This window comes from Trachinotus anak, unplaced genomic scaffold (assembly GCF_046630095.1).
Source record: "Trachinotus anak isolate AG129_WGS33_773 ecotype Australia unplaced genomic scaffold, CSIRO_AGI_Tana_v1 ptg000010l, whole genome shotgun sequence".
Classification (NCBI taxonomy): Eukaryota; Metazoa; Chordata; class Actinopteri; order Carangiformes; family Carangidae; genus Trachinotus; species Trachinotus anak.
This window is the reverse complement of record NW_027273861.1, coordinates 1,410,001-1,434,779: the sequence shown is the minus strand read 5'-3', so window position 1 is coordinate 1,434,779 and position 24,779 is coordinate 1,410,001. Positions and strand designations below refer to the sequence as shown.

Here is a 24,779-nt window from a genome sequence, read left to right as displayed (position 1 = left end):
AAAAATGATTCAAGGATGGTTTGAGGAACACAACGAGTCTGAGGTGTTGACTTGGCCTCTAAGTTTATTTTACTGTTTTATTGTTTCATTACCATAATAAACATATCTTATCAGCATAAACATATCTTGCTTTTAAATGAAAATCAATGGTATTTACAATAGACAGGCTGTTAAGTATAACCGTAATGTGTCACTTGCCCTCCTAAAACTGCAGTGTAAAATATTTTAGTACGTTCCTAGCTTGAAACTGATTTATGAGCCCACCCTGGACACGAGGCCCTGTGCTTTTTGTACCTGTTCACCCTCCTACCTACAACTCTGTAGTTGGAGCAAACTGTTGTTATGAATGTTTAAAAGTATAGTTTTCTAAACAAGTACTGTAGCAAGGTGACCCTGTGATAATGTAAGACCAACTGCTGCCAAGACCTCCCACTAAGTTATTTGTCATCTGAACAGGAGTCAGCTTATCAGCTTGGCACCAGGCTCTCAGAGGCATCAGCCTTACTTCTCTCTGTCAGGGCCTGAGAAGCAGGCTCTCCCTGAAGTTACTGTACTCTAGGCTGTTAGCATTATTAAGTGTTCTTATTCAGTACTGTCAATGTATTAACTACAGTTCCCTGTGTATAGAGCACATGAGGTTTACAAATGAAAACACCAAAACATGCTGTGACAAAGAGCGCTTCATCTGACGTAAATATGACACCATGCACTTTGGACTGTTACGGATATGGAAACATATGCACCTTTGGATGATTGGAATATTTGTTTCCATGGTTATTGTCTTTTTTTGTGATTGGATGGCGGGTGCTGTGTAGGCCACGCAGCTCCACCTGGAAAAGAGGGACATGTGAGTAAATGTGCAGCCATGTGTTAAGGAATAAGACAATGAGCTTAGAGTTGAGCAAAATTATGTAATGGTTGATGTAATGTGTAGTATGTGCAATAAGTGTAGGAAGGTGCAATGAGGGAGCATAAGTGGGTTAACTACTCACCAGTCTCTTTGTCTGTAGGGTGTTCAGGCAAAAGGCTTCCCCAGACAACGGACCCCATGTTTCATAGTTCCAGGCTAAACCAAGTGTAAATTGGTGTGGGGTGATTCAGAAATGTGTATTTTAGTAGATGTAATGTGGGGTTGGGTTTCGTTTGGTAGCGAGGAGGTGAGTGTGTGAGTGAGTGTGCGAGTGTGAGTGTGTGTGCACGAGTGTGTGTGTGCGTGCGTGTAAGAAAAGAAAGGGTGTTAATATGTGAGTAGGCACTGGACCCCTGTGAGTGGAGTCTCCCAAGGTAATTAGCCAATACACAGTATAAAAAGGCGCCATTTTAACAACTTGTGCGTTGCTGGTCTGATGCTGGGATGCTTGCTCCTGAAGAGGGATGAATAAAAGGCCTCATCGATTACACCTGCCAAACCTGCCTGTGAGTCATTTATTTGCTGTATAGTCCAACCATAATTGTGGTCCATCTTACAAGTGGTGTCAGAAGCTGGGGCCCACGTTACAGCAATGATGACAAGGCATGGGAAGAAAAATGACCAAGAACAACCAGATGAGGGGCCAAGCGGAGCATGTGCTCCAGACACCATGACAGATGCTAAACAAGAAGATAAGCTGGATGAACTAGCAGGTCTGGTGAAATCACTTATGCGAGCACAAACAGAGAGAGACCAGCAAAGAGACAAAGAGTCCTCTCGTCAAGAGCAGCGATGGAGACGCATGCAGCATCAAGTCTCTCAAATGCAGCTGCAGGTAAACATGATGAGAGAAGAACAAAGAACAGAGCCTGATACTATGGACGAAAGCCATCGCCCACAAAGGGGGGAGGGGGGGGGATGATGATGACGACGACGACGACGACAACGACAATGTCGATTCTGATGACTTAGATGAGATGAGGAGTCAGACCAGTTGGAATTTTAAACAGAGGAAACCCCTTGCCCACAGGGAACCCAAACTGCTGCCATTATCTCCAGATGATGATATTGAACATTTCCTAACAACGTTCGAGAGAATGGCCCAGGTCTGTCATTGGCCTAAAGATGGATGGGCTGTGTCTGGTACCTTTACTCACTGGTAAAGCACGTAGTGCTTATGTTTTGATGGACATGAAAGACGCAGAACAATAAGAAAAAGTCAAAGCAGCAATTCTGGTGAAATATGAAATTACAGCTGATACCTACCGCAGAAGATTCCGGTCCCTCAAGATTGAGCATGGTGAAACTCCACGAGAGCTGTATGTGCATCTGAAGGACCTATTCTGTAAATGGGTTAAGCCAGAGAAATCAACAGTGAAAGAACTATCAGACTATTATTTTAGAACAGTTCCTGAGGATGGTCCATCCAGAGCTGGAGATCTGGATCCGAGAGCACGACCCCAAGACAGCCGAGGAAGCAGCGCGCCTAGCAGAAGTCTTCACATCAGCCAGAAAAGGAAGTCGAACTGCCTCCTTCGGCTGGGAGAACCACCAAGCCCAGTCAAGTAAGTCCACTGGGGATGAACAGGGGTCTGGTCAGCTACGAGGTAGAGGGTTTTTAAGTGATAGGCAGTTTACTCCCCAGGCCACAAGCCATGCTAAAAAGCCTCCCCCTCGAGCCTCTAAACAAGATGTCAGGTGTTAACATTGTAACGCTTTAGGTCACACAAAACTATTTTGCCCAGCCTTAGGCCACAGCAAACCATCTCTCCTGTGTTCTGCTCCAAGGCCAACCACAGTAGGTGCGGTGAGGGAGGCAGGCCATACAGCCCCAGTTCTGGTCAATGGACAGTGTGAGATAGCATTACTTGACTCTGCATGTTATCAGAGAGTAGTTTTGTCCAGTCTGGTCCCCAGAGAAAAATGGAGTGAGGACAAATCACAGCTAAGCTGTATTCATGGGGATGAGCATGTTTATCCTACAGCTGAGATTTATCTGACTGTGGGAGAGCAGACTTTTCTGTTGCCTGTGGTAGTAGCTCCAACATTACCATATGCTGTAGTTCTAGGCAATGATATACCCACACTCTACGACCTTCTGACCCAGCCAATATGCAAACCTGACAGGAGCAGTGATGAGGGTCAGAGTTCAGTCGCTGATTTTAGTGAGCCACTGAGTGATGCAGCCACATTACCTGTAAAACCATGTAATGTAACTACCAGAGCACAAAGTGCAGAGGGAGTCTTCAAAGAGTTGCCTTTCTTTGGGGTAGACTGGGAGGCAGGGCCAGTTAAACCGCACAAGTCAAAAGCACAGAGAAGGCAGGAGAAGCTAAAGGGTTCTCTTAGACAAGGAGCACAAAGCTCTCCCAAACCACCTGAGTTGCTTGAGTTTGAGTTCCCCCCAGATCTGAGCACACTTCAAAAACAAGATGCTACACTGAAGCAGTGGTTTGATAAGGTGACAGAGGTGGAGGGTGTTCAGACAAATAACCCAAGCTGCTTAGAGGATGCCACCTACATAGTGAAAGAGAGCCTTCTCTATCAGAAAAAGGGAAACTGAGGCCTTAGCACTGCCACAACAGTTCACACAGAGAGTTATGGAGATGGGTCATTCAATCCCATGGGCAGGTCACATGGCATTCCAGAAAACTCTGAACAGGATTGGAAGCCGTTTTGTTTAGCCAGGGATGTACACTCAAGTCTCTTGGTTCTGTGCTTCCTGTGAAACCTGCCAACTAACCTCTGCTAAAGGAGTGACTCATGCCCAGTTGCAGTCTTTGCCCATTGCCCATTTGGACATTGTAGGCCCACTTGAGAAAAGTTCCTCAGGCTATCGTTACATACTAGTTATATGTGATTATGCCACACGCTACCCTGAAGCCTTTCCTCTCAGGTCTTTCAAAGCTAGACAGGTAGCGGATTGTCTCTTGCAACTTTTTTCAAGGGTAGGCATACCTAAGGAGGTCTTAACGGATTGTGGGACAAATTTTTTGTCCAAACTGTTGCAGCAAGTCTATCAAGTGTTAGGAGTGAAGGGCATTAAGACCACCCCTTACCACCCCCAGACGGACGGGTTGGTGGAGCGCTACAACCAGACATTGAAAAACATACTGCGCAAGTTTATGTCTCATACAGGTTCTGATTGGGACTGTTGCCTGCCATACCTGCTGTTCACATACAGAGAGGTCCCACAAGCATCAACTGGGTTTTCCCCGTTTGAACTGTTGTACGGCCGCCAGGTGAGAGAACCGCTGGACCTGCTGAGAGATTACTGGGAGAGTTCACAGGCAGAAGGAGAAAATGTGGTGGAATATGTGGTAAAAATGAGGGAGAGACTGGAGGAGATGACAGCGCTTGCACATGATCACATGGAGTCAGCTCAACGGAACCAGAAGAGGCCAGAGAGAGTGTCTTTCATCCAGGCCAAAAAGTACTGTGAGGAGGTGGATTAGTTAGTTTAAATGTTAGAGTAGTGTTAATTAAATAATGGTTGCCAGACAACGCCACCCTGGGAGTTTCACCCAGGGACTTTAGTGAACTAACTCAAGAGGAGGCACTCAGGTCCACTAACAAAGCGAGGCAGAGACGGCAGTTCAAAGGTACAAAATATTATTTTATTAATCACAATCAATTTGTTTAAAACTCTGGTTTAAATGAAATCATTCACTGGGGAAGTTAAAAAGGGGGGCCAATCAGGGCTGAGGCCTACTAGTGACGGATGGGTCAACAAAAAGGGGATACCAGGAACACCACATGTGCAACAAAATAAGAATAAAGTGAAGACGCAAACACAGCACAAAAGAGGGGCACCACCACCGGACACCAATCCACCACCGTAGGCTCAGCACCTGAAGGGGGGGGAGAACCAGAGAGACAGTTTAGGAACGGAGGAAAACAAAAATAATAGCAGAAAGAAAAGAAATGAAAAAAAAAAACAATGTACAAAATCTATAATAATTAGGCATTACTTATTGCTTACTCAAAATATACAAAATCACAAATTACAACCCACAATACCCCAAATGAAATAACCACAAATAAACTTAAAGCTACCAACTAATCAAATCTAGGGGTTATAAAAGAAAAGAAAAAAAAAAAAATTAATAATAAAGAACATACAACAACCAACAATTAAAGATGACAGAAAACAAAATTAAAGTACACACACACACACACACACACACACACACACACACACACACACACACACACACACACACACACACACACACACACACACGGCGGGATGAACAAAAGCGACAGCGTTGCTGAGCCACAGGTACGCCCAGGCAGCACCAGAGACACCCAGCCAACCAGACAGTCAAAGCCAGGCAAGGCCAGCAGGGGTCGAGTCGGCCGTGGCGACAGTGGGAGCTCAGGCAAACAGCAAAGTAGTAATAGGCAGCACTCAGTCTGCAGCAAGCGGTGTCTGACCGCCAGGAAGCTCCAGCGAGACAAAGCAGCAGTGGTTCAGTGGTAGATTAGCCGGCGCTGAGCCGCTACATGGACATCCTTACCCGGTCAGGCAGTCCCGGCCCACACGGCATGGAGCGGAGGGTCGGCGCTATACATGAGCGACCTGTAAACACACACAGGTCGCGACAGGTGCAACACCACGGGGAAGACCCTGAGACAGAAGGCTCACCTACCGGCAGCGAGCAGCGAGGGACGTACAGGGCGGTAAGAAGCGGTGAGCAGCATGCAGCCAGCAGCAACAGCCAGCGAGCCTCTATAACCAAAATAACTCAAATTAGCACTGGATGGGACAACGTGGAGAGAAGTGCAGCCACGGCCTACAGCCCACCTGCTACCAGAGGGGCGGAAGTGCCGGACGCCAGGAAATGACAGAGCCTAGACCCGGCAAGCACACGACAGACAGGTGTTCTATGCCCGCCTTTTATGCGGCATTCACCCACCGCAATTGGCTGGGGCCGCCTCCTAAGTGACGTCACTGGGCCAATGACTGCGTCCTGCTACACTGCCAACCAGTGAAAACAAGGTGCTGACTAAGTGGAACGGACCATATGAAGTCAGCAAACGTGTGGGTTAGGTCACATATGAACTCTTCATGCCAGACAAGCTTAGAAAATACCAGACTTTTCATGTGAATCTGCTGAAGGAGTTCCATGTGCGTTCAGAGCCGGTGCACCAGCAGCTTTTGGTTCGTGCGGTACAGGAAGAGGACACCGTTGACAAGTTCTTCCCAGCAACCACCATGAGAGCTGAGGCCCCGGAGATAGACTTATCACATCTGTCTCTCAACCAGCAGGTGAAACCCCTGCTTGACCCAGAGCTCTTCAGAGAGACACTAGGTTTCGCCTCGCTTGTGCAACACAAGATTCGGCTGAAAGGAGATGCTCCAGTGCATCAGAAGAGCTACAGGATTCCTGAGCGGTTGATTCCTCTGCTGCAAAAGGAAATTAAGCTGATGCTGGAGCTGGGAATAATAGAGGTCTCCTGCTGTGAGTGGTGCAGTCCCATTGTGCTGGTTCCAAAGAAAGATGGTACTCTCAGATTTTGTATTGATTTCAGGTACCTGAATGCAGTGTCCAACTTTGACCCATACCCAATGCCACGGATTGATGATCTGGTGGAGAGAGTTGGCAGAGCTCGGTACATCACCACACTGGACCTCAGCAAGGGCTATTGGCAGTTAGCATTAGCACAAGAGGCCAAGGAGATGACAGCTTTCAGAACGCTATTTGGTATGTATCAGTTCAGGGTCATGCCATTTGGACTCCAGGGGGCACCAGCCACATTTCAAAGACTAATGGATCATGTTCTGAGGGAGTTGTCTGACTGTGCAGCTGCATATTTGGATGATGTGGTCATTTTCAGCCAATCATGGGAGGAGCATATGGTTCACCTGCAACAGGTGCTGCAGAAAAGCAAGGCGGCCGGCCTCACCATTAACCCTCATAAATGTGCGGTTGCCCAAAGAGAGGTGGAGTACTTGGGGTATGTCATTGGATTTGGACAGATTAAGCCACAGATGGGGAAAGTGGAGGCCATCCGATCCTTTCCTGTTCCCACCACCAAGAAGAAGCTGAGGGGATTCCTGGGTCTGGTGGGCTGGTATCGTAAGTTTGTGCCTCGTTTTGCGGATAGAGCTGTTGTGCTGAATGATCTAACCAAAGCCTCTGCTCCAAGCAAGGTGCCATGGACTGATGATTGTGACAGAGCCTTCTGGGACCTCAAGGAAGCCATCTGCACTCACCCAGTCCTCCAGTCCTGACTTTGAGAAGCCTTTCATCCTGCAGACAGATGCTTCAGGAGTGGGCCTGGGAGCAGTGTTGCTGCAGGAGGTGGAAGGGGAGAGGAGACCTGTGGTGTTTCTAAGTTGGAAGCTGCTGGACAGAGAGACAAGGTATTCAACAGTGGAAAAGGAGTGTTTGGCAATGAAGTGGGCCATCGACACCCTCCGATACTATCTGTTGGGACGCCATTTCTACCTGGAAACTGACCATCGGGCTCTACGGTGGCTGCACCGCATGAGGGATGCCAACATGCGCATCGCGGGATGGTATCTGGCCCTGCAGCCATATAACTTCACAGTGCACTACAGGTCGGGGAAGTCAAATGTGGTGGCGGACTGTCTGTCCTGAATGGTGGAGGATTGAGGTACTATTCTCTTTGGGGAGAGGGAGGAGGAAATGTGACGAAGAGCGCTTCATCACCTGACGTTGTAAATATGGCACCATACACTTTGGACTGTTAGGGATATGGAAACATATGCACTTCAATAATTGCACAAGCACTTTAATAGGAGCAACAGCACTTTATTGAAGATTTGCACAATACATTTGATAACATTGCATTTTGCACATGGTATGGCTAGACTTTGCACTAATGATTGGAATATTTGTTTCCATGGTTATTGTCCTTTTTTGTGATTGGATGGCAGGTGCTGTGTAGGCCACGCAGCTCCACCTGGAAAAGAGGGACATGTGAGTAAATGTGCAGCTATGTGTTAAGGAATAAGACAATGAGCTTAGAGTTGAGCCAAAATAATGTAATGGTTGATGTAATGTGTAGTATGTGCAATAAGTGTAGGAAGGTGCAATGAGGGAGCATAAGTGGGTTAACTACTCACCAGTCTCTTTGTCTGTAGGGTGTTCGGGCAAAAGGCTTCCCCAGACAACGGACCCCATGTTTTATAGTTCCGGGCTAAACCAAGTGTAAATTGGTGTGGGGTGATTCAAAAATGTGTATTTTATTGTAGTAGATGTAATGTGGGGTTGGGTTTCGTTTGGTAGCGAGGAGGTGAATGTGTGTATGGGGGTGTGAGAATATATATGTGTGTGTGTGGGGTTGTAAGAAAAGAAAGGGTGTTAATATGTGAGTAGGCACTGGACCCCTGTGAGTGGAGTCTCCCAAGGTAATTAGTCAATACACAGTATAAAAAGGCGCCATTTTAACAACTTGTGTGTTGCTGGTCTGATGCTGGGATGCTTGCTCCTGAAGAGGGATGAATAAAAGGCCTCATCGGTTACACCTGCCAAACCTGCCTGTGAGTCATTTATTTGCTGTATAGTCCAACCGTAATTGTGGTCCATCTTACACATGCATAGACATTCTCTGAATCAGATTTATACAGTGGTGTGTTTACAAAGCCCTCTTTTATAAATCTCAACCATAAAATACCACAATAGAAGACTGGAAACAGCTCTGCCAGGGTGGCAGAGAAAGAATGAAATGGGCACTGAACTAATTGAGCTGTAATGAGCTGAAGATGTGAAGTCAAAGAAAAATTTAAAACATCACTAAATTTTGAAGGCTGCAGGGCTAATGGGGGATGGGGAGGACCTTCTGATGGAAGTCCACAAAAGGTTGAGAGGAAAAAAACTTCTCTCTTTGATACCACTTCACTCATGGGTCTCGGAAAGATGCATAAAGTAAAAATATTTTTGGTCCATTATGAAACTAAGGAGCGCTTGAAATCTATGACTCGTGAGGCAGATATTACTGCTCAGAAATGTGGTTCCTATCTTGCTAAAAGCTTCTCCTCTACCTCTGCAGCAGCAGAGGTGGAGAGTGGTTGGTGTCCTCAGAGGATCTTGATACACAACTAGACCTCATGCGGCTCAGGTGGTAATAAATGAGTATGAGAATCTTTATCCTGACTGGGAATTAGCTTCTGACTCTTATGACACAAATGTGGTGCAGTTCTACTTTACCTGTTGGATTACATGGAAACCAGACCAAGTCATCCCACCTGCACCTTTTTATGCAATACCAGCATGTGTTATATTACTGGGACCCATTTGAACATGTGATCATAGACAAAATCTGGTGATCCATTCCTGTTAAGAGTATGTGTACTGGCACATGCTTTCCACAGGTTATTCCTTTTCTCCTTTAGTCATCAAGGCCATGACCAAGTTCTCACCACCAAGCCAAAGATAGTTGAGACAGCCCAAGGCACTAGCTTCCTGTTCACATTATTCAAGGTCATGCAAACCTTTGGGTCTGGAGGATCAAACAGTGGGGTGTGGCACGAGACCCTCAAATCCATACTACTGAATTAATGATTTATTTCCACTCATGTGAATTTGAATTTCACACCATTGTCATTTTTGTACAAATACAAAAAATGAAACACCTAAGTTTGAGTTCCACTGCTCTGAGTAGCCTATATTTAAAGCATGTAAGAGTAAAAGATAAAGATAAAAAAATAAAAAAATAAAAAATAAATAAATAAATAAAAAAACCCTTACAACATCAAAAGTCTGGATTGTGGGAAAAGCTGTTACGTAGCCGGGTGGTTGTGGATTTCAGGCAGATGATGGTGCAGTCACCCACCTCCTGGTAAATGATATCTTTCTTTACTCACAGTCATTGTCCAGGCATTGGACATTAGTCAATAGGGAGGGTTGGGTGGTCAGCACGCTGCCTTAGCCTCACCAGGACGCCGACTCTCCTTCCCCCAATTCATCAGCATTTGCAAAAGTGAATGCCTGTGGTTCATGGTTATTTACCACCTCCAGAGAATCCCAAAATCTTTTTCATTTCACCTCAGCTCTTCAGGAGTGTTCCTCAGTTATGTAAAACTATAACTGTAGGAGTCGGCCCTATGTTTGTTATCCCCACTTATTAAGACCTGCACACATTTACCCATAAATTTAATAAGCTCTAGAAGAACTGTAAGGCTAAAATGCATTTATGAAATATCATTTGAAAGGTAACATCTTCTTGTTTCTGTTCTTTTTATGTATGTGACTAAAACCCAACCTAAACTACGTCAGCTCATACATGGTATTTTTTTTTGTCAGTGGAAAACATTCTTAAGCATTTTAAAAAACCTTTCAAACTATTCAAAACACAGCTGATCCTTCTCTTAGGCTCTCACTGTGCTGCTCCCTCCCCTCTCAGGGCAAAGAAGTGTTTGGTCTAATTTTTTTTTTTCTTTTTTTTTTGCTGTCAACATCTTTATTGAGCATAGATGTCACAAAAGAGTGACATCACCAAAGGTGTCTTCACCATCCTCTTGGAGTGGAATCTGATCGGAGGTTCCCAGTGTGTTCAGAGAGAACTAACGAACAAACACATCCTCCGCTGACACAGCGCTGATGCAACAGGAAGGAGATACACAATGAAATGAGCTGGTAGTAAATAATTAATGGACTTCTCTGACCATATTCATACCCCGGATACTTTTCTGAAAAAGCACTTTATTTTGGTGATCTGTGGACCCTTATGGACTATAAGAATAGATAGAATCACCTTCCTGGCTGTTAAATCTGGTACACCATACTTGTAGATATTAATCAATCATATTTATGTGCTTATGGTTAGTGCAAAATGAACTGAATATTTGAATTCTATAGACTATAACCAATCTAACGAGGTATAGCATGCCTATAGTGACAATGAGGAGGCACTCATCACTCAAAACTACAACCTGACATCCAGCACAAGGTGATAATGTTGATAATGTTGTGACTGATGCTGTTTCCAGGAAGTAACCTTATGCTGAGGTTAACAGTCAGATGTGTTTTTATGGGCAGCTGTGTTACATTGATGTGTTACATTGTTGGAACTGGGATGATCAGTGTACTGAGCAGCTCCTCTGCTACCTCGTGCTATTGGCTGCATCAGGGGACCTTGACCATTGCTGCCTGCTGGTGTGTCAGCTTCATGCTGTGTGTGTGTGCTTTAACTCCTTAAATCTCTGTTCCTTAAGTCTTGTTCACAGAAACCTCCCCACATTATGTTTTGAAGAATATATTTTAAAAGTCTCATAATGTACAATAATCAACTCCATTATTTAATTAATTTTCTCAGTGGGGGAGTCCTCTCTTTCTATGTTGCCTTGACCGGCTCTCCTCTGGTGCTCTCTGCAGCTGGTGCTCCGACTCACCATGACCTTATTTAGTTTGATTTGGACATGGATATTAATGCTCATACAATACACATTTAAAATGACATTTGTGTGGTTACATTTATTCATTTTGCAGACACATTTTTGTTCAAAGAGGAGCTAAAATTTGAGCCACAATAATCACAGAAAAGTGCCTCAGTGCTCGGTTTCACATGCGAACAGGTTCTCAGGGAAAAGCTACTTATCCTTTCTTTTTTGGGAACAACCCTAACTCCAATCTCAAGATAAAGCTCAGCTAAGGCTGCCTTTACCTAGACTTTAATACAGGTGCAAACAAACACCTACGACATCTGGTTACTGAGAGTTCAACCACCTTCCACCCAATCAAAAGTCAGAATTTTCTGTGACTATGTTATAAATGCAGTTGTTTTTACTTTAACATTGATTTTTATATATACACATTCTCAACGTTCATTGACTTCTTTTTATATAACAAATTGCTTATCTGCACCAACTTCCTGAATAATCCATCCTTCTCCTGTTTTAATAGCTCCAGGGTCAGCAGTGTTGCAGCCCAGGACATATGCAGTATAATTAACTTCCACCCTGAACCTCTGTTCTGCAGAAAAACCCATTAGTATTCAAAGCAAGCACGTCGCACTCAGTTCAAAAGGGAATTAAGCTCGATTTCCTGCTGCTGGTGACCCCACAGAGATTACTGTGACACTGCCATGGTGAGATATGTGCAGCCTGCTGCTAACAGCTGCATTTCCACAGAGATTAGCTCCCCATACTCCAGTGACCATGCCTGAACAGACACAGATACTGTCTTGTCTGGGGGGGTCTGCACATGACAATGGTAAACAAAAAGGTTTGTACTGATTGTTGAGAGAAAAACTCAAAAATCAGTTGTGGCTGAGGGTTACAGTGTGACCAGCTCTGCTCTGTCTCCTCCCCTCTCATATCTCCACTGTCTCGTCAGCACAGTTAGTTCATGGTTCTTAACTACTGTAGTTATTATCAGTGTGCTGTTCTAGGAGCATCACTTATTTAGAGAGAAGTTGTTACTGGGGCAAATTTAAATTCCTATACTTTAGCACATTGTAACTTTAATAGTGACCTGAGTACATATAAACGCTCTCACTCACAAGGACTCAATTAATAATGGCTCCTGGACTTTTTGCAACTTACCACCATTACTTATGGACTCCTGCATTACAACCAGCCTCAGACTGTTGAACTATGCTCATCTTCATTGTAAAGGCTTTTTATTCCTTTACCCAGGCTTCAGACTCATACAGTACAGGCTGCTGCACTGTAAGCTATATATGAAGTGTTATTTTTACACTGTGGTTTCTCATGTCTAACATTTCTGCTGTAATTTATATTTGCTGGTGACTGTTGTAGTGACACAGGCAGATGAATATACTGGGAACACTACTGATCCTCTCACCCTCACACTGGTTCTACAGATGTTAAAATGTTGTGTTGAAGGTAAAGGAAACATTCACATGGGAACATCTGGATGTGACCCTGCACACAGAAGACCTAGTTGTTCATCATCCGACCCAATCAGACACTATAATCATCTTCATACAATGATCAGTCATCACTACTAACAGGTGTAACTGTAACATGAAGGCTTATGAATATTTACCAAATGTATGGTGATACCAGCCATGAGAATTGTCACTGAGGTTCAAACTGTTAAGAGACTGAAGAGTTTCTGGTGCCCTCCCTCAGAGTGACTTTGGATTGGATTAGAGACCTCTATCATGAGGCTGAGGGTCTCACATCAAGAGGTCCCAACTCTGATGGGAAATGACTGCTATAAGATTTATGGCTTTATAAAAACATATTGCAAATCATGTTGGGGTTTGTCCTGGCCCCTGCTAAGGTGGCCCTTGATTTTCTCACTGGAACATCAGGAACATCTGAAGTGGATTTGATGACTTCTAGCAGGAGCTGTTTGACCTGCAAGAGTGTTTGCAGGGGGTGTAACATGATTCACTGTAAATTCAGAATGACTGAAAACAAGTTCAGTGTCTCCTGACGTCTTTTTTGCAGAACTTGGGAGAAAATCTGTCAAACAGCTGAGAATGATCGCTGATGATTCTGACAGAAGAGTGAGTGAGTGTCTATGTGAGTATGTGTTGTATAGTCAAGCTGCTCAAACATGGGTTCAACATGTTGCTGTATTTCTACTGTGTTTCACTTCGATGAGAAAAAGGCTTCAGTCATGACGACTGTCTTCTCCTTGGATGGTAGAAACTTTGTGTAAGTGTTTCCTGTCCTGTCTTGAAACAGGTTTTCAGGTTTTGGGCCAGTACTATTAAAAAAAATCACTACTCACATTTTTTGATAATGATAATGTAGTATGGACTTTAATGTGTTCTTATGGTTGCAAAATACAGGAAGCAATCAAATTATATTCAAAGAGCCACTATGGTTTATATGGTTTGTCATTTCTGACTGATCATTGCAGACAATGGGCCTCATTCACTAATATGTGTAGAGATGTTCTTACAGAGTAAGTGTGCACCAGGGATGGCCAAATTTATTGGTTGTACATCGGTATTGGCTGATATTCACCTTGTTAACTGTCATCAGCCTAGTGGCAAATAAGATGACATTCACCGAAGGCAAAGGCCGATATTTATCTGTTGTCTTGTGTCAGCTTTGTGTTGGTTAAATTTTTATTGCTGTTATTTGCTGTCATTTGCCAGCAGGTGATAGTAACACCGATAACAGCCACAGGTTGGACACAACCCTGGCACGTGTAAGAGGGCAAGGTGCAGATGCCATCCCCTCAGAGAGAGCCCTGAAATGTCTTTTAAGCAAGGAGGCCGACACAGACCATAGTGTCAAAACAGCACAGACTGCATTATTAGAGGCTGTACACAAACACTTTGATCAAATAGAGTCAAACCCTTTTTTTCTGCACTGCAGCCTCATTGGATATCAGGTATACGGACCGCTACTTTGATGAGCAAGTTAAACAACACGTATGAAGAACACCTGCCACGGAGCTGATGGATAGGCCTGCTGCTGGTGCTGCACATGAGACGCACGGTAGAGAGAGCGCTGGTCACACACAGAGCAAGAGAGCAGGGTCACACAGGCCAATGGTGAGGTAGCAGTGATTTTATTTGAAGAGGCCATTTTTGTTTTCTAAAGAGGCCTATGTTCAGCTCCATGTTCATTTAACTGCATCTAATTTATTTTTGGGCTTGGTATACTGAAAAAATTATTCTCATTGAATAAGTAGTTGTAGACTCTAAAAGACTAAAAAGCTTTCTAAAACTTTTTTTTTTTTTTTTAACAACAATTGTATTAAAGGTCATTTCATAAGTTAGTATGATTGAATTTAATTTGTGATTATTGAAAGACTTTAAAACAGATATTTTCTCTCTCTCGGACCATTCTCTGTAAACCCTAGAGATGGTTGTGCGGGAAAATCCCAGTAGATCAGCAGTTTCTGAAATTCTCAGACCAGCCCGTCTGACACCAACAACCATGCCACGTTCAAAGTCTCTTAAATCACCTTTCCTCTCTGTTCTGATGCTCGGTTTGAACTTCAGCAGGTCGTCTTGACCACGTCTATCTGCCTAAATGCATTGATTTGCTGCCATGTAATTGGCTGATTAGATATTTGCGTTTAGGGGCAGTTGAACAGGTGTACCTAATAAAGTAGCAGGTGAGTGTAGAAGGAAATGTATTTGTCTGGGTGTGTAATGGAGAAAGTGGTGTTGGTGGGACAGGAATGGCTCCTAAAGCAAAAAGGCAGCAGAATTTCATCACTGCAGAAATTGAAACAGAAACAGAAGGCACACCTCACCAAAGTGTTTCCTCAGGAGTCATGATGGTTGGAAAAACAGAAGCAGTGAATGCTGCTTTCACTGATGTGATGACTGTGGCTCAGGTAAAAAAGAAATGGTTTGATGTTAAAAGTGATGAGAAAAAAAGAATAACCAGAAGAAAGAAAAGTAAGCAGGTGGAAACAAGGACCACCTTAAGTGGAATACTTAAGGTGAAGAGAAATGAGGGTGAATATGATAAACAGCAAAGAGTTTAACTCAGAGGTAATTTATTAAATGAGAGCCTATTTGCATTTCCCTGTGTTCTGTATAATAAACAAGTACAATGCAATCAGAACATTACATTTTACATTTTATTCAAATGAAAATAGAAATGCAAACAATACTTCAAATTTTAATTGTAGGCCCAGGCGATGCTGGAGAGGAGGATGATGTGCCGTCAACCTCTCACTCCCAGCTGCCAGCTGTACCGCCCACTCACCACAGCACGCCTCAGGACTCTTGCCGGCGTGCCGGCATGCCTGCGTCCTGACCGTCAGGGATGTCCTAAACCAGCTGGCTCTCATGGAGGCCATAGCAACAGACATAAAAGACCTTCATATAACACTGAAACAATTACTGGTTGTCCAACTAATAGATAAGCACATGTTTTGTAGAGTTGTCTGTTTAATTTGCTTCAAAAGATGTAGATATGCTCCAGAAACAGCCTGTGGCTTCAATTTTGTGTGTCTAACATGGCTGTTATTTCATAATGGTAGTATGCAGTTTGCCACTTTAAAATCAGGCATTTAAACCTACCATTTTTCAAAACTATTACATTTAATTTACTTAAACCAATTCATTAGGAAATGAACACTTTTAAATACTGGTGTCTATTAAAGCCTTTGTAATGAATGGAGTTTTAAATGCTATGCATTTAGTTAAAAGGTGTCTTTTCAGTATTTGTGCGAACACATGGTCTCAGGCAGTTCTAAATTTGTACGAACAAATTCAGGTAAGAAAATGTTTATGAGTCCCAGATTTGTGCGTAAAATGATTGTACACTCTGTGAATGAGGACGATTGTGTCTGAAATCTACCACCTGAGAAAAAATGCTGTAAATGTTGTTACCTAGTAGCACAGTGAAACAATGTTACATCAGCTTTGACATGCAGATGCAACACTGTTTCAATCAGGGGGGACTTCATTTGTGTTTACGAGTAAACCTTTATTGATGTGCAGAACAAGAGAGGAAAAGTGAGAGATGTGAGTCTTTGGTGATCAGAGCCCATTGTGATGTCATCATATGTGAAAAAGTGGTGAGGCTATGTGAAATATAGGAAACCCCCCAGGGTCTCAGCCCTGGTGGTGGTCCTGATGATGGAAGAAGAGGAGCTGGAGGTCTGGATGTGATGTGAACTCTGATGAGCTCAGTCTGCACTGAATGTGAAGACTGGAGGAGTGTTGCAGCAGAATACACTGACATGACAGCTGACAGGAAGGGAGAGCAGAACAGATTTCAAAGTATGACAGGGACAACGTGATTGGCTGGTTGAGATTGTGGCGAGATCTAATTGGTGCCAAACACCTGAAGGCAGGTGATTACAAGGAGAGAGAGTTCCTGATTAAACTTACGCTGAGCTTTATGTATCGGTGTTTCACACTCAGTCAGTTTCTGCAGTGCAGTTATCTTAACATTCAATTCAATTCAATTCAATTTTATTTGTATAGCGCCAAATCATAATATACAGTATCTCGAGGCACTTTACTTTGTTATCGAGAAAAACCCAACAGTTCCCACAAACAGCAAGCGCTTGGCAACAGGGGGGAAGAAAAGCTCCCTTTAACAGGAAGAAACCTCCAACAGAACCGGGCTCAGGGTGGGTGGCCGTCTGCCTCGACCGGTTGGGTTTAGGAGGAGAAAAAGGGGGGGTGGGGGTGGGGGGAGGAGAGAGGAGAAAAGAGAGAGAGAGAGACCAGGAACAGCTATATAGGTAATGGTGTTATCAATAATAATGACAGATAACAGTGGTTAATAGTAAAGATGAGTAGTGGTGGATCTGGATCCTGCTGCTCCCGAGGCAGAGATACCTGCAGAATGAGGACAGAGAGAGGGAGAGAGAGGAGAAGCACAAACTACGGGGGAGAGAAAAATACAAAGTTAATGGCATAAAGTAGTCGAGAGAGAGAGAGAGAGAGAGAGAGAGAGAGAGAGGGCCCAGTGCATCATGGGAATCCCCCAGCAGTCTAGCTCTATAGCAGCATAACTAAGGGATGGGTCAGGACATACCTGAGCCAGCCCTAACTATAAGCTTTACTAAACAAGACAGTTTTAAGCCTGATCTTAAAGGTAGAGAGGGTGTCTGCCTCCCGAACCCACACTGGGAGCTGGTTCCACAGGAGAGGAGCCTGATAGCTGAAGGCTCTGCCCCCATTCTACTCTTACAAACTCTGGGAACCACAAGTTGACCTGCATTTAGAGAGCGAAGTGTCCTATTGGGAAAATAGGGAACTATAAGCTCTCCAAGGTACGATGGTGCCTGACCATTAATGGCTTTGTAGGTGAGGAGGAGGATTTTAAATTCTATCCTGGATTTTACAGGGAGCCAATGCAGAGAAGCTAACACAGGAGAGTTGTGATCCCGTTTCCTAGTTCCTGTCAGTACTCGTGCTGCCGCATTTTGGATCAATTGGAGGCTTTTTGTGACATCCTGACAATAAAGAGTTACAGTAGTCCAGTCTTGAGGTAATAAATGCATGAACTAGCTTTTCAGCATCCTTTAGACACAGAATGGGTCTGATTTTTGCAATGTTCTGCAGGTGGAAGAAGGCTGTCCTAGAGACTTGCTTTATATGTGAAGTAAAGGACAAGCCCTGGTCAAAAATGACACCAAGGTTTCTGACTGTAGCACTGGAGGTCAAGGTGATGTCATCCAGAGTCAGTATATTATCACATAGTGTATCTCTGAGGTGTTTTGGGCCAATTACAATAACTTCAGTTTTGTCTGAATTTAAGAGTAAGAAATTACTGGTCATCCAGGTTTTTATGTCCTTAAGACACACCTGAAGCTTGGCTACCTGGTTAGTCTCACCTGGATTCATGGATAAGTACAGCTGGGTGTCATCTGCGTAACAATGGAAATTTATCTGGTGCCTCCTAATAATGTTTCCTAGAGGAAGCATATATAGAGTGAAAAGTATTGGTCCCAGCACAGAACCTTGTGGAACTCCATGACTGATGATAGAAGAGTTATTATTAACATGAACAAACTGGAGTCTATCTGACAAATATGACTTGAACCAGCTTAGTGGGGTTCCTTTAATGCCGACCATATGCTCTAGTCTCTGTAATAGAATCTTATGATCAATGTCACATCTTCCAAATCATTTCATACAAAAAATTAAGACGAACTTGGCATTTAATGTATTATGTGTCTGAGAAAGCTCGTCGTGGCTACATCCTGTGACTAATTTAATAAAATTAAGTAGTATGTAACTTCAAAAAATGACAAAAGACGGCGTTGGGTAAATCGTCATGAAATAGCATGGGATCATGGGATCTTCACCTCCATTGCCATAAGATTCTCCCAGTCTGGCTTCCTTCAGCTTAGTGCGGTTCCTTTAATGCCGACCATATGCTCTAGTCTCTGTAATAGAATCTTATGATCAATGGTGTCAGATGCAGCACTAAGATCTCGTAGGACAAGTATAGAGACAAGTCCATTGTCTGAAGCTATGAGGAGATCATTGGTAACCTTAACCAGAGCTGTTTCTGTGCTATGATGGACTCTAAAACCTGACTGAAAATCTTCAGACAAACCATTCCTGTGCAAATAATCACATAACTGGTTTGTAACTACCTTCTCAACTTTATCTGTGCTGAGAACTAACTCAGATAAAAAGTCTGAGAACTCAAATAAGAACTCAGAGTAAGGGGCAGGTGGACGATATACAGTAACTAGTAGGACTGGTTTTTGTGTTTTCCAGTTTGGGTGTGACAGACTAAGAATAAGGCTTTCAAATGAATTATGATTAACCTTAGGCTCAGGATTTATTAATAAATTGGAGTGATAAATGGCTGCCACCCCTCCTCCTCGGCCTGTGCTTCATGGGATATGAACGTTAACATGAGTGGGGGGTGTTGATTCATTTAAACTAACATATTCATCCTGCTGCAGCCAGGTTTCAGTCAGACAGAGCAGATCAATGTGATGATCAGTTATCAGATCATTGACTAGTAGAGATGCTTCTTATAGTAATAATATGAATTATCATCTTACTTGAGAACAAAGTTGATCGTATGTTCTTTGCCTACGCAACAACAAGGTTTCAGGGGATACAGTTAGACCTCAGCCTCAGATCAGGGGAGTTACAGTTTTGCCTCTGCATGTTTAGATTTCATTCACATTGTGCTTAGAGTCAAAGATGATTTTTGCCATATGTCAGTGGAAATACCTGGGAAATGCTTTAATATGTCTAATATTAGCTACTTTTCCCAGCATACATCCCCTAAGTGGCTGAATCCTGGGGACGACCATCTGGTGGCTTGTTTCAGGAATTGAACAAAGAAGGGAGGGGGTACAGCCTGACCGCAGTCCAACACTGTGCCTCCACAGCATGCTTCTTCTACATATACAAATCAAATCCACCCGTTATAGTGTAGATATTTGCCTATTTGGCAAACTCTAATGAAGTAATGAAGTAAAGAACTTTAAGGCCAAAATGCACATATGAGAAACTATTTGAAAGGTCACATCTTCCAAATCATTTCATACAAAAAATTAAGACGAACTTGGCATTTAATGTATTATGTGTCTGAGAAAGCTCGTCGTGGCTACATCCTGTGACTAATTTAATAAAATTAAGTAGTATGTAACTTCAAAAAATGACAAAAGATGGCGTTGGGTAAATCGTCATGAAATAGCATGGGATCATGGGAGTTGTTGTCTTCACCTCCATTGCCGTAAGATTCTTCCGGTCTGGCTTCCTTCAGTGTCAGTTGTTCAGGAGGTTTTTACCTGGTGCTGAATGATCCGCTGAGGTCTCCTCCTCTCCTCAATAAACAGACCTGGGACCCTGTATTGCATGTCCTTCAACTTGTCTCTGTCACTTTTTATCAGTTTTTACTGGCAGCCGGTCAGCAGAGGTGTCCTCCTGTCCATAACAAACAGACCATGGGGTTAAAAGAAACGTTGAATAAGGCAGTTTCGCTTAAGAAATCAGTGATTCGCCTACGCTCTTCTGTGGACACAAGGCATTTTGGAGTGGATGCGTGGACATCCATGAGTGAATGAGACCTGAGCTTACAAACATTTGCCTGGTTTTTTTCGCTGATAACTTCAGATCCAGATGTCCGATGACTAAAATCCTTCATCCGATTGAAATATATTTATATATATATATATATGAAAATTAAATGGGGGGGGGGGGGTGAAAAGTGTAAAATGTGGCTTAAAACAGGATAAAAATCTATTTTGAACTTCTAGCAGGCAAATGCAATGCTTTAAAAAAAAAATCTTCATTGAAAAATATTCAGGGAACCACAGCACTGATGCATGCCCATAGGGGATGTGACGTCATTGACAGGCAACCGAATGAAACAAACCATTACCATGATTAAAATCACTATTTCTCTGGTTTGGGAATTGCTAGAAATATTTGGTATAATGTAAGACCACAACTCAAAAAAATAAATAACATAGGTCTTGTCATTTTTAGACTTTTGAATGTGCAAAGTTACATATTATAGCTTTAAAGCCCCTGTTTGTAGGATGTGAAAATTTCTGTGTTTGGCACCCACCAGGTGTAGTTTAAAAAAAAGTGGTACTGACAGTGGATGGGCTAAAAGCGACATAAACTCTGCAGCAAGATCATTTTTATTTTTCAAAAATAGAACAACAAAAAGTAAAAAACTTGTCATACCAGAATAATTTAAAAGGTTCTGTAAAAAGCTTCCCAGCAGGCACCAAGCTGGCCACTAATGTCATTAAATGTTGGTATTTGGTTGAATGTAGGTTGTGACTTCAGGTGACCAAAATTCAATATCAGGATGTCTAGTGCCAGCGTTAATTTGACGTAGAATACTGACGACAGCTGATGTTGATATTTTCTTTATTTTTAAGTTGTGCTGTTAAGTAACCAAAATCCAACGTCTTCTAAATGTTTCATGTTAAGGTAATCTTGACCCAAAAATATCCACATTCTAGTCATGAGCAAAACCCAACCTCTACTAAACATCAGCTCAACATCACAGTGTCAGTTAGTGAATGTTGGGTTTTGATTTAAACCTGATTTTCATTTCCAACCAAAATCTAACGTCAGTGCGATGTTCCAGTGGTTAGAGTCAAACGTCTTTCTGATGTTATATTGACATCCGGTGCCAGGAGGGTGAAAACAAAGTTGTGAAATGTTCCTCTGAATGTTGTATCGCCGATTATTGTGTGTCACGTGGGGCAGGTGAGAAAGTGTGAATGACTTCTGTCTCCTGTGCTAAAACCATTTGCCCACTGAAAGTTTGCACAGCTTGTTAGGACATTGCATGGACTTCCAGCAGCATTTAAACCAACAAGGAAGGTAAAATTCAAAGACAGATTCTATAAGTAACCATGAAGAAATAAGTGGATAGTGTCACTTTGACAGAATTAAAAAGGTTTCCACAAAAAAATAATTCCATCATTTCATAACTTTTCTTCTTATTGACTGTGTCACTGCATTTAATGTGTTACAAGCTGCTTGTTGTCTCCAGTTACAATTACACATATGAAAATGCACCTTATTCATTTCGTGGGACAAGATGGAATATTAAATGACACTTGACTCCTCTCATTGTATTTTATTCTCAGCATGCCACTTGACAAAGTGCAGTACACTTAATTTACGATGGCTGTATTATTATTCACATGTCATTTTAAGAGCGACTTGGTTTCTGTCTGGTTGGGCCTGCAGGTGTTCACTGCCCTCAGTATGGTGTGTGGCATCCAGCCATGTGTAGAGCATCTATTTACCTCTGTGGGGTCTGTCACTGGAGCCAGAGACAGTTGTGAATACAGCTCTAATTGAAATGTTGTTTTCTAACTACAGAAACCATAAAGAATGATAATTCACTTCTCTAAAGCATGATGATCCCATTAATCAGTGAAAACATGTCACATTTAACATCAAGTTCTTGTAAACATAATGACAACTTGTACATAATATCTCAGAGCACCTGGTGCTGTATGATGTTCATTTGTGCTGGCATATGGTCTGCTGTGAATGGAATTAGCATCATATTTGCATCTAGTTTACATAACACCTCCTATGATTACAGCAGGTTAGCTCCTCTACCTGAGAGGATTATGTCTCAGGAATCACTGTCAACAAGTTTATGTAAAGAGAGAATATACATAGTTTAGTATACATGATTACTATTACAGTATGTGATAGTGATTCTAAACATGGACACAGACAAAAAAATCTTTGATCCTATTTCTTAGTATTTAGTATTTCACTTACTGATGATTGGATCAAACTAGTCACATGACAGTTAAATAGGTGTTATGTGTAATATTTGTGAAATATACAGCTTGCCCCAAGTTCAAGTAGAATAATATTTTGTGATTTACATGTGTTATAGTGATTCACTGATTAATTGTGAAATGAAAAATGACTTCTGTTACATTAGTAACCTAATCAGAGCTCAACAGGCTGCACCTGCAGTGAGAGCTGTTCGCCCGAGAGCTGGAACCAGCCGCAGCTGAGATGACTGCAGTGTATGGGTTTGTAATGTGGAGCGGTCTCAGCAGTGAGCGCACACAGTGATGGTATGGCACAAGGGGAAAACTTAACACCTACCACACTGCTTAAGTGAGATGAACTTCCTCACACAGTACTGAAGTGGGTTGTAACAGTGTTTTAGACTGAGATGCTTTCATTTAGTTTGGTGACATGTAAAAGCTGAGAAGGTGGGAGCTATTGTCAGGCTGGAGAGCAGACTCGTGGAATATGATGATTCATTTTTGGCCAGCAATACTTTTTTTTCCTGGCTTTTTATGCCTTTATTTGTAGGTACAGTGAGAGAGAGAGAGAATGACATGCAGCAATGGGCCACAGGTTAGATTTGATCCCCGTACCGCTGCAGTGAGGACTAAGCCTTAATGGTACACGCTCTACCAGGTGAGCTACCAAGGCACCCCACCAATACTTCTTATATACAATTCACAAGCACCTACCTTTAGCTGACATCACAACAACCCATCCAATGTGCAGCTTATCGGCTCTCTTTTAATTTCTCTTGTCATTAAATTGGTGACCAGATATTTTGGTGGTTTCATGTTTCATTTCCTAGATTAGCAAAAACATTGATCACATCTGCCATGATGACACAAAAGTCAAATTTCACACTGAGGTGATTAAAAAAGGAAATGAAGTTGACCAGGAAATGTGATTCCACCTCACCTAGTGAAATAAAGCCCGTGGGGCTGAGACCTCACATGGTAAAACAGAGAAAGAAATTGATGACGGTTCAATTTCAAGTTATTCAAACACTAAAATTAGGATTCAACATGCTTTGTTAACATTTTACAGAGTAAATAAATTCAGATTACACTTCATATTGTCACTGATACAAGCTAACAGGGTTAGTCGTTTTAGTTCTATACTGTGTTGATATGTCCTTTAACATAATTTCCATATATTGCCTTTACCCCTACAATGCATGTTCCAGTGGGACATAATTAGCATGTGACTGAGATTTTACTGCATCGACTGTCAGGATGTAAAGTGGTCCCAGAGCAGCCTGCAGTGCCTGCAGCACAACCAGACAGGCTATTTGAATACAGCGACGCTTTGAGCAGCGTAAACAAGTTCATTTATGTGGAAGCACAAGTTGACTTTAAGGGCTTCCTGCTTTTTTTTCCAGTAGTAACTCTCAGACTTTTAGTTGACTTCATTTGCATCAAGGTTTTAAAGTCACAGACAGGATTATGTTTCCACAGTGGACTATTTGGTTACTGTCATGATTGTTCTACATGAGGTAGATGTAAATAAATGTTGAAGACTCGACCTGTGCTACATTTAATATTTTTAATCACTACAAAATCAAGACCAGATTTCTATGGTAATGTAATGTCTTTAATAATCTTTGCAGCTGCAGTACGGTAGTTTCTGTGTGGCAAAAATATTTTTGAGGATGAACAAAGCAGGAAGAAATGCACAAAGTCAAACAAGTGGATTCAATAACATCTAGTGATATTTTATATTCTTTTAACAAGACCCATGCGAACAAAGCAGAGCAACACTGTAATCCTACTCACGAGTATTGTGTTTGGATCCAGAACCTGATGTGTCTTATTCCTCATTGCCGTACAGATAAATGCATCAGTCAATCACACCATGTTTCTCCATCACCATGAACACATACACTGACTCAGTCACACACACACACTGTCCTGTCAAATCCCCACGACAGCACCAAACCAGACCGAGCTCACCAGTGTCGCCTGCCCAGCAGCACCCCAGGCCAGGAGCAGGTGAAGAGGAAGGTCTCCCCCGCAGTCACAACACCAGCAGCTGTAAAACTGCTTCCTCAGCAGCAGTACTTCCCTGCTCCACCCTTGGGCCCTCAGCTGGTGACGCTGGCTCCAGTGGCCCCACAGGTGCCCATGTTGGTTGCTGCTGCACAGGCCCTGGGTGTCAGCCTCTTCTCTGCCCCTCCTGCTCCAGCTCCAGTCCAAGAAATGACCTGCACAACACATACAAGAAATGCAGG

The 24,779-nt window shown here is 42.8% G+C and overlaps 1 long non-coding RNA gene across 1 annotated transcript in view; it reads right to left on the bottom strand.

The window, feature by feature from the left end:
* Nucleotides 1–17,789: 17,789 nt before the first annotated feature.
* Nucleotides 17,790–24,779, bottom strand: part of LOC139626472 (uncharacterized) — an 18,142-nt gene continuing 11,152 nt past the window's right edge. Inside the window, exons 2-3 of the long non-coding RNA XR_011692303.1 lie at nt 24,502–24,752; nt 17,790–20,185 (exon numbers count right to left, since the gene is read on the bottom strand). This is a non-coding gene — a long non-coding RNA (uncharacterized lncRNA). The remainder of the gene's footprint in view (nt 20,186–24,501; nt 24,753–24,779) is intronic.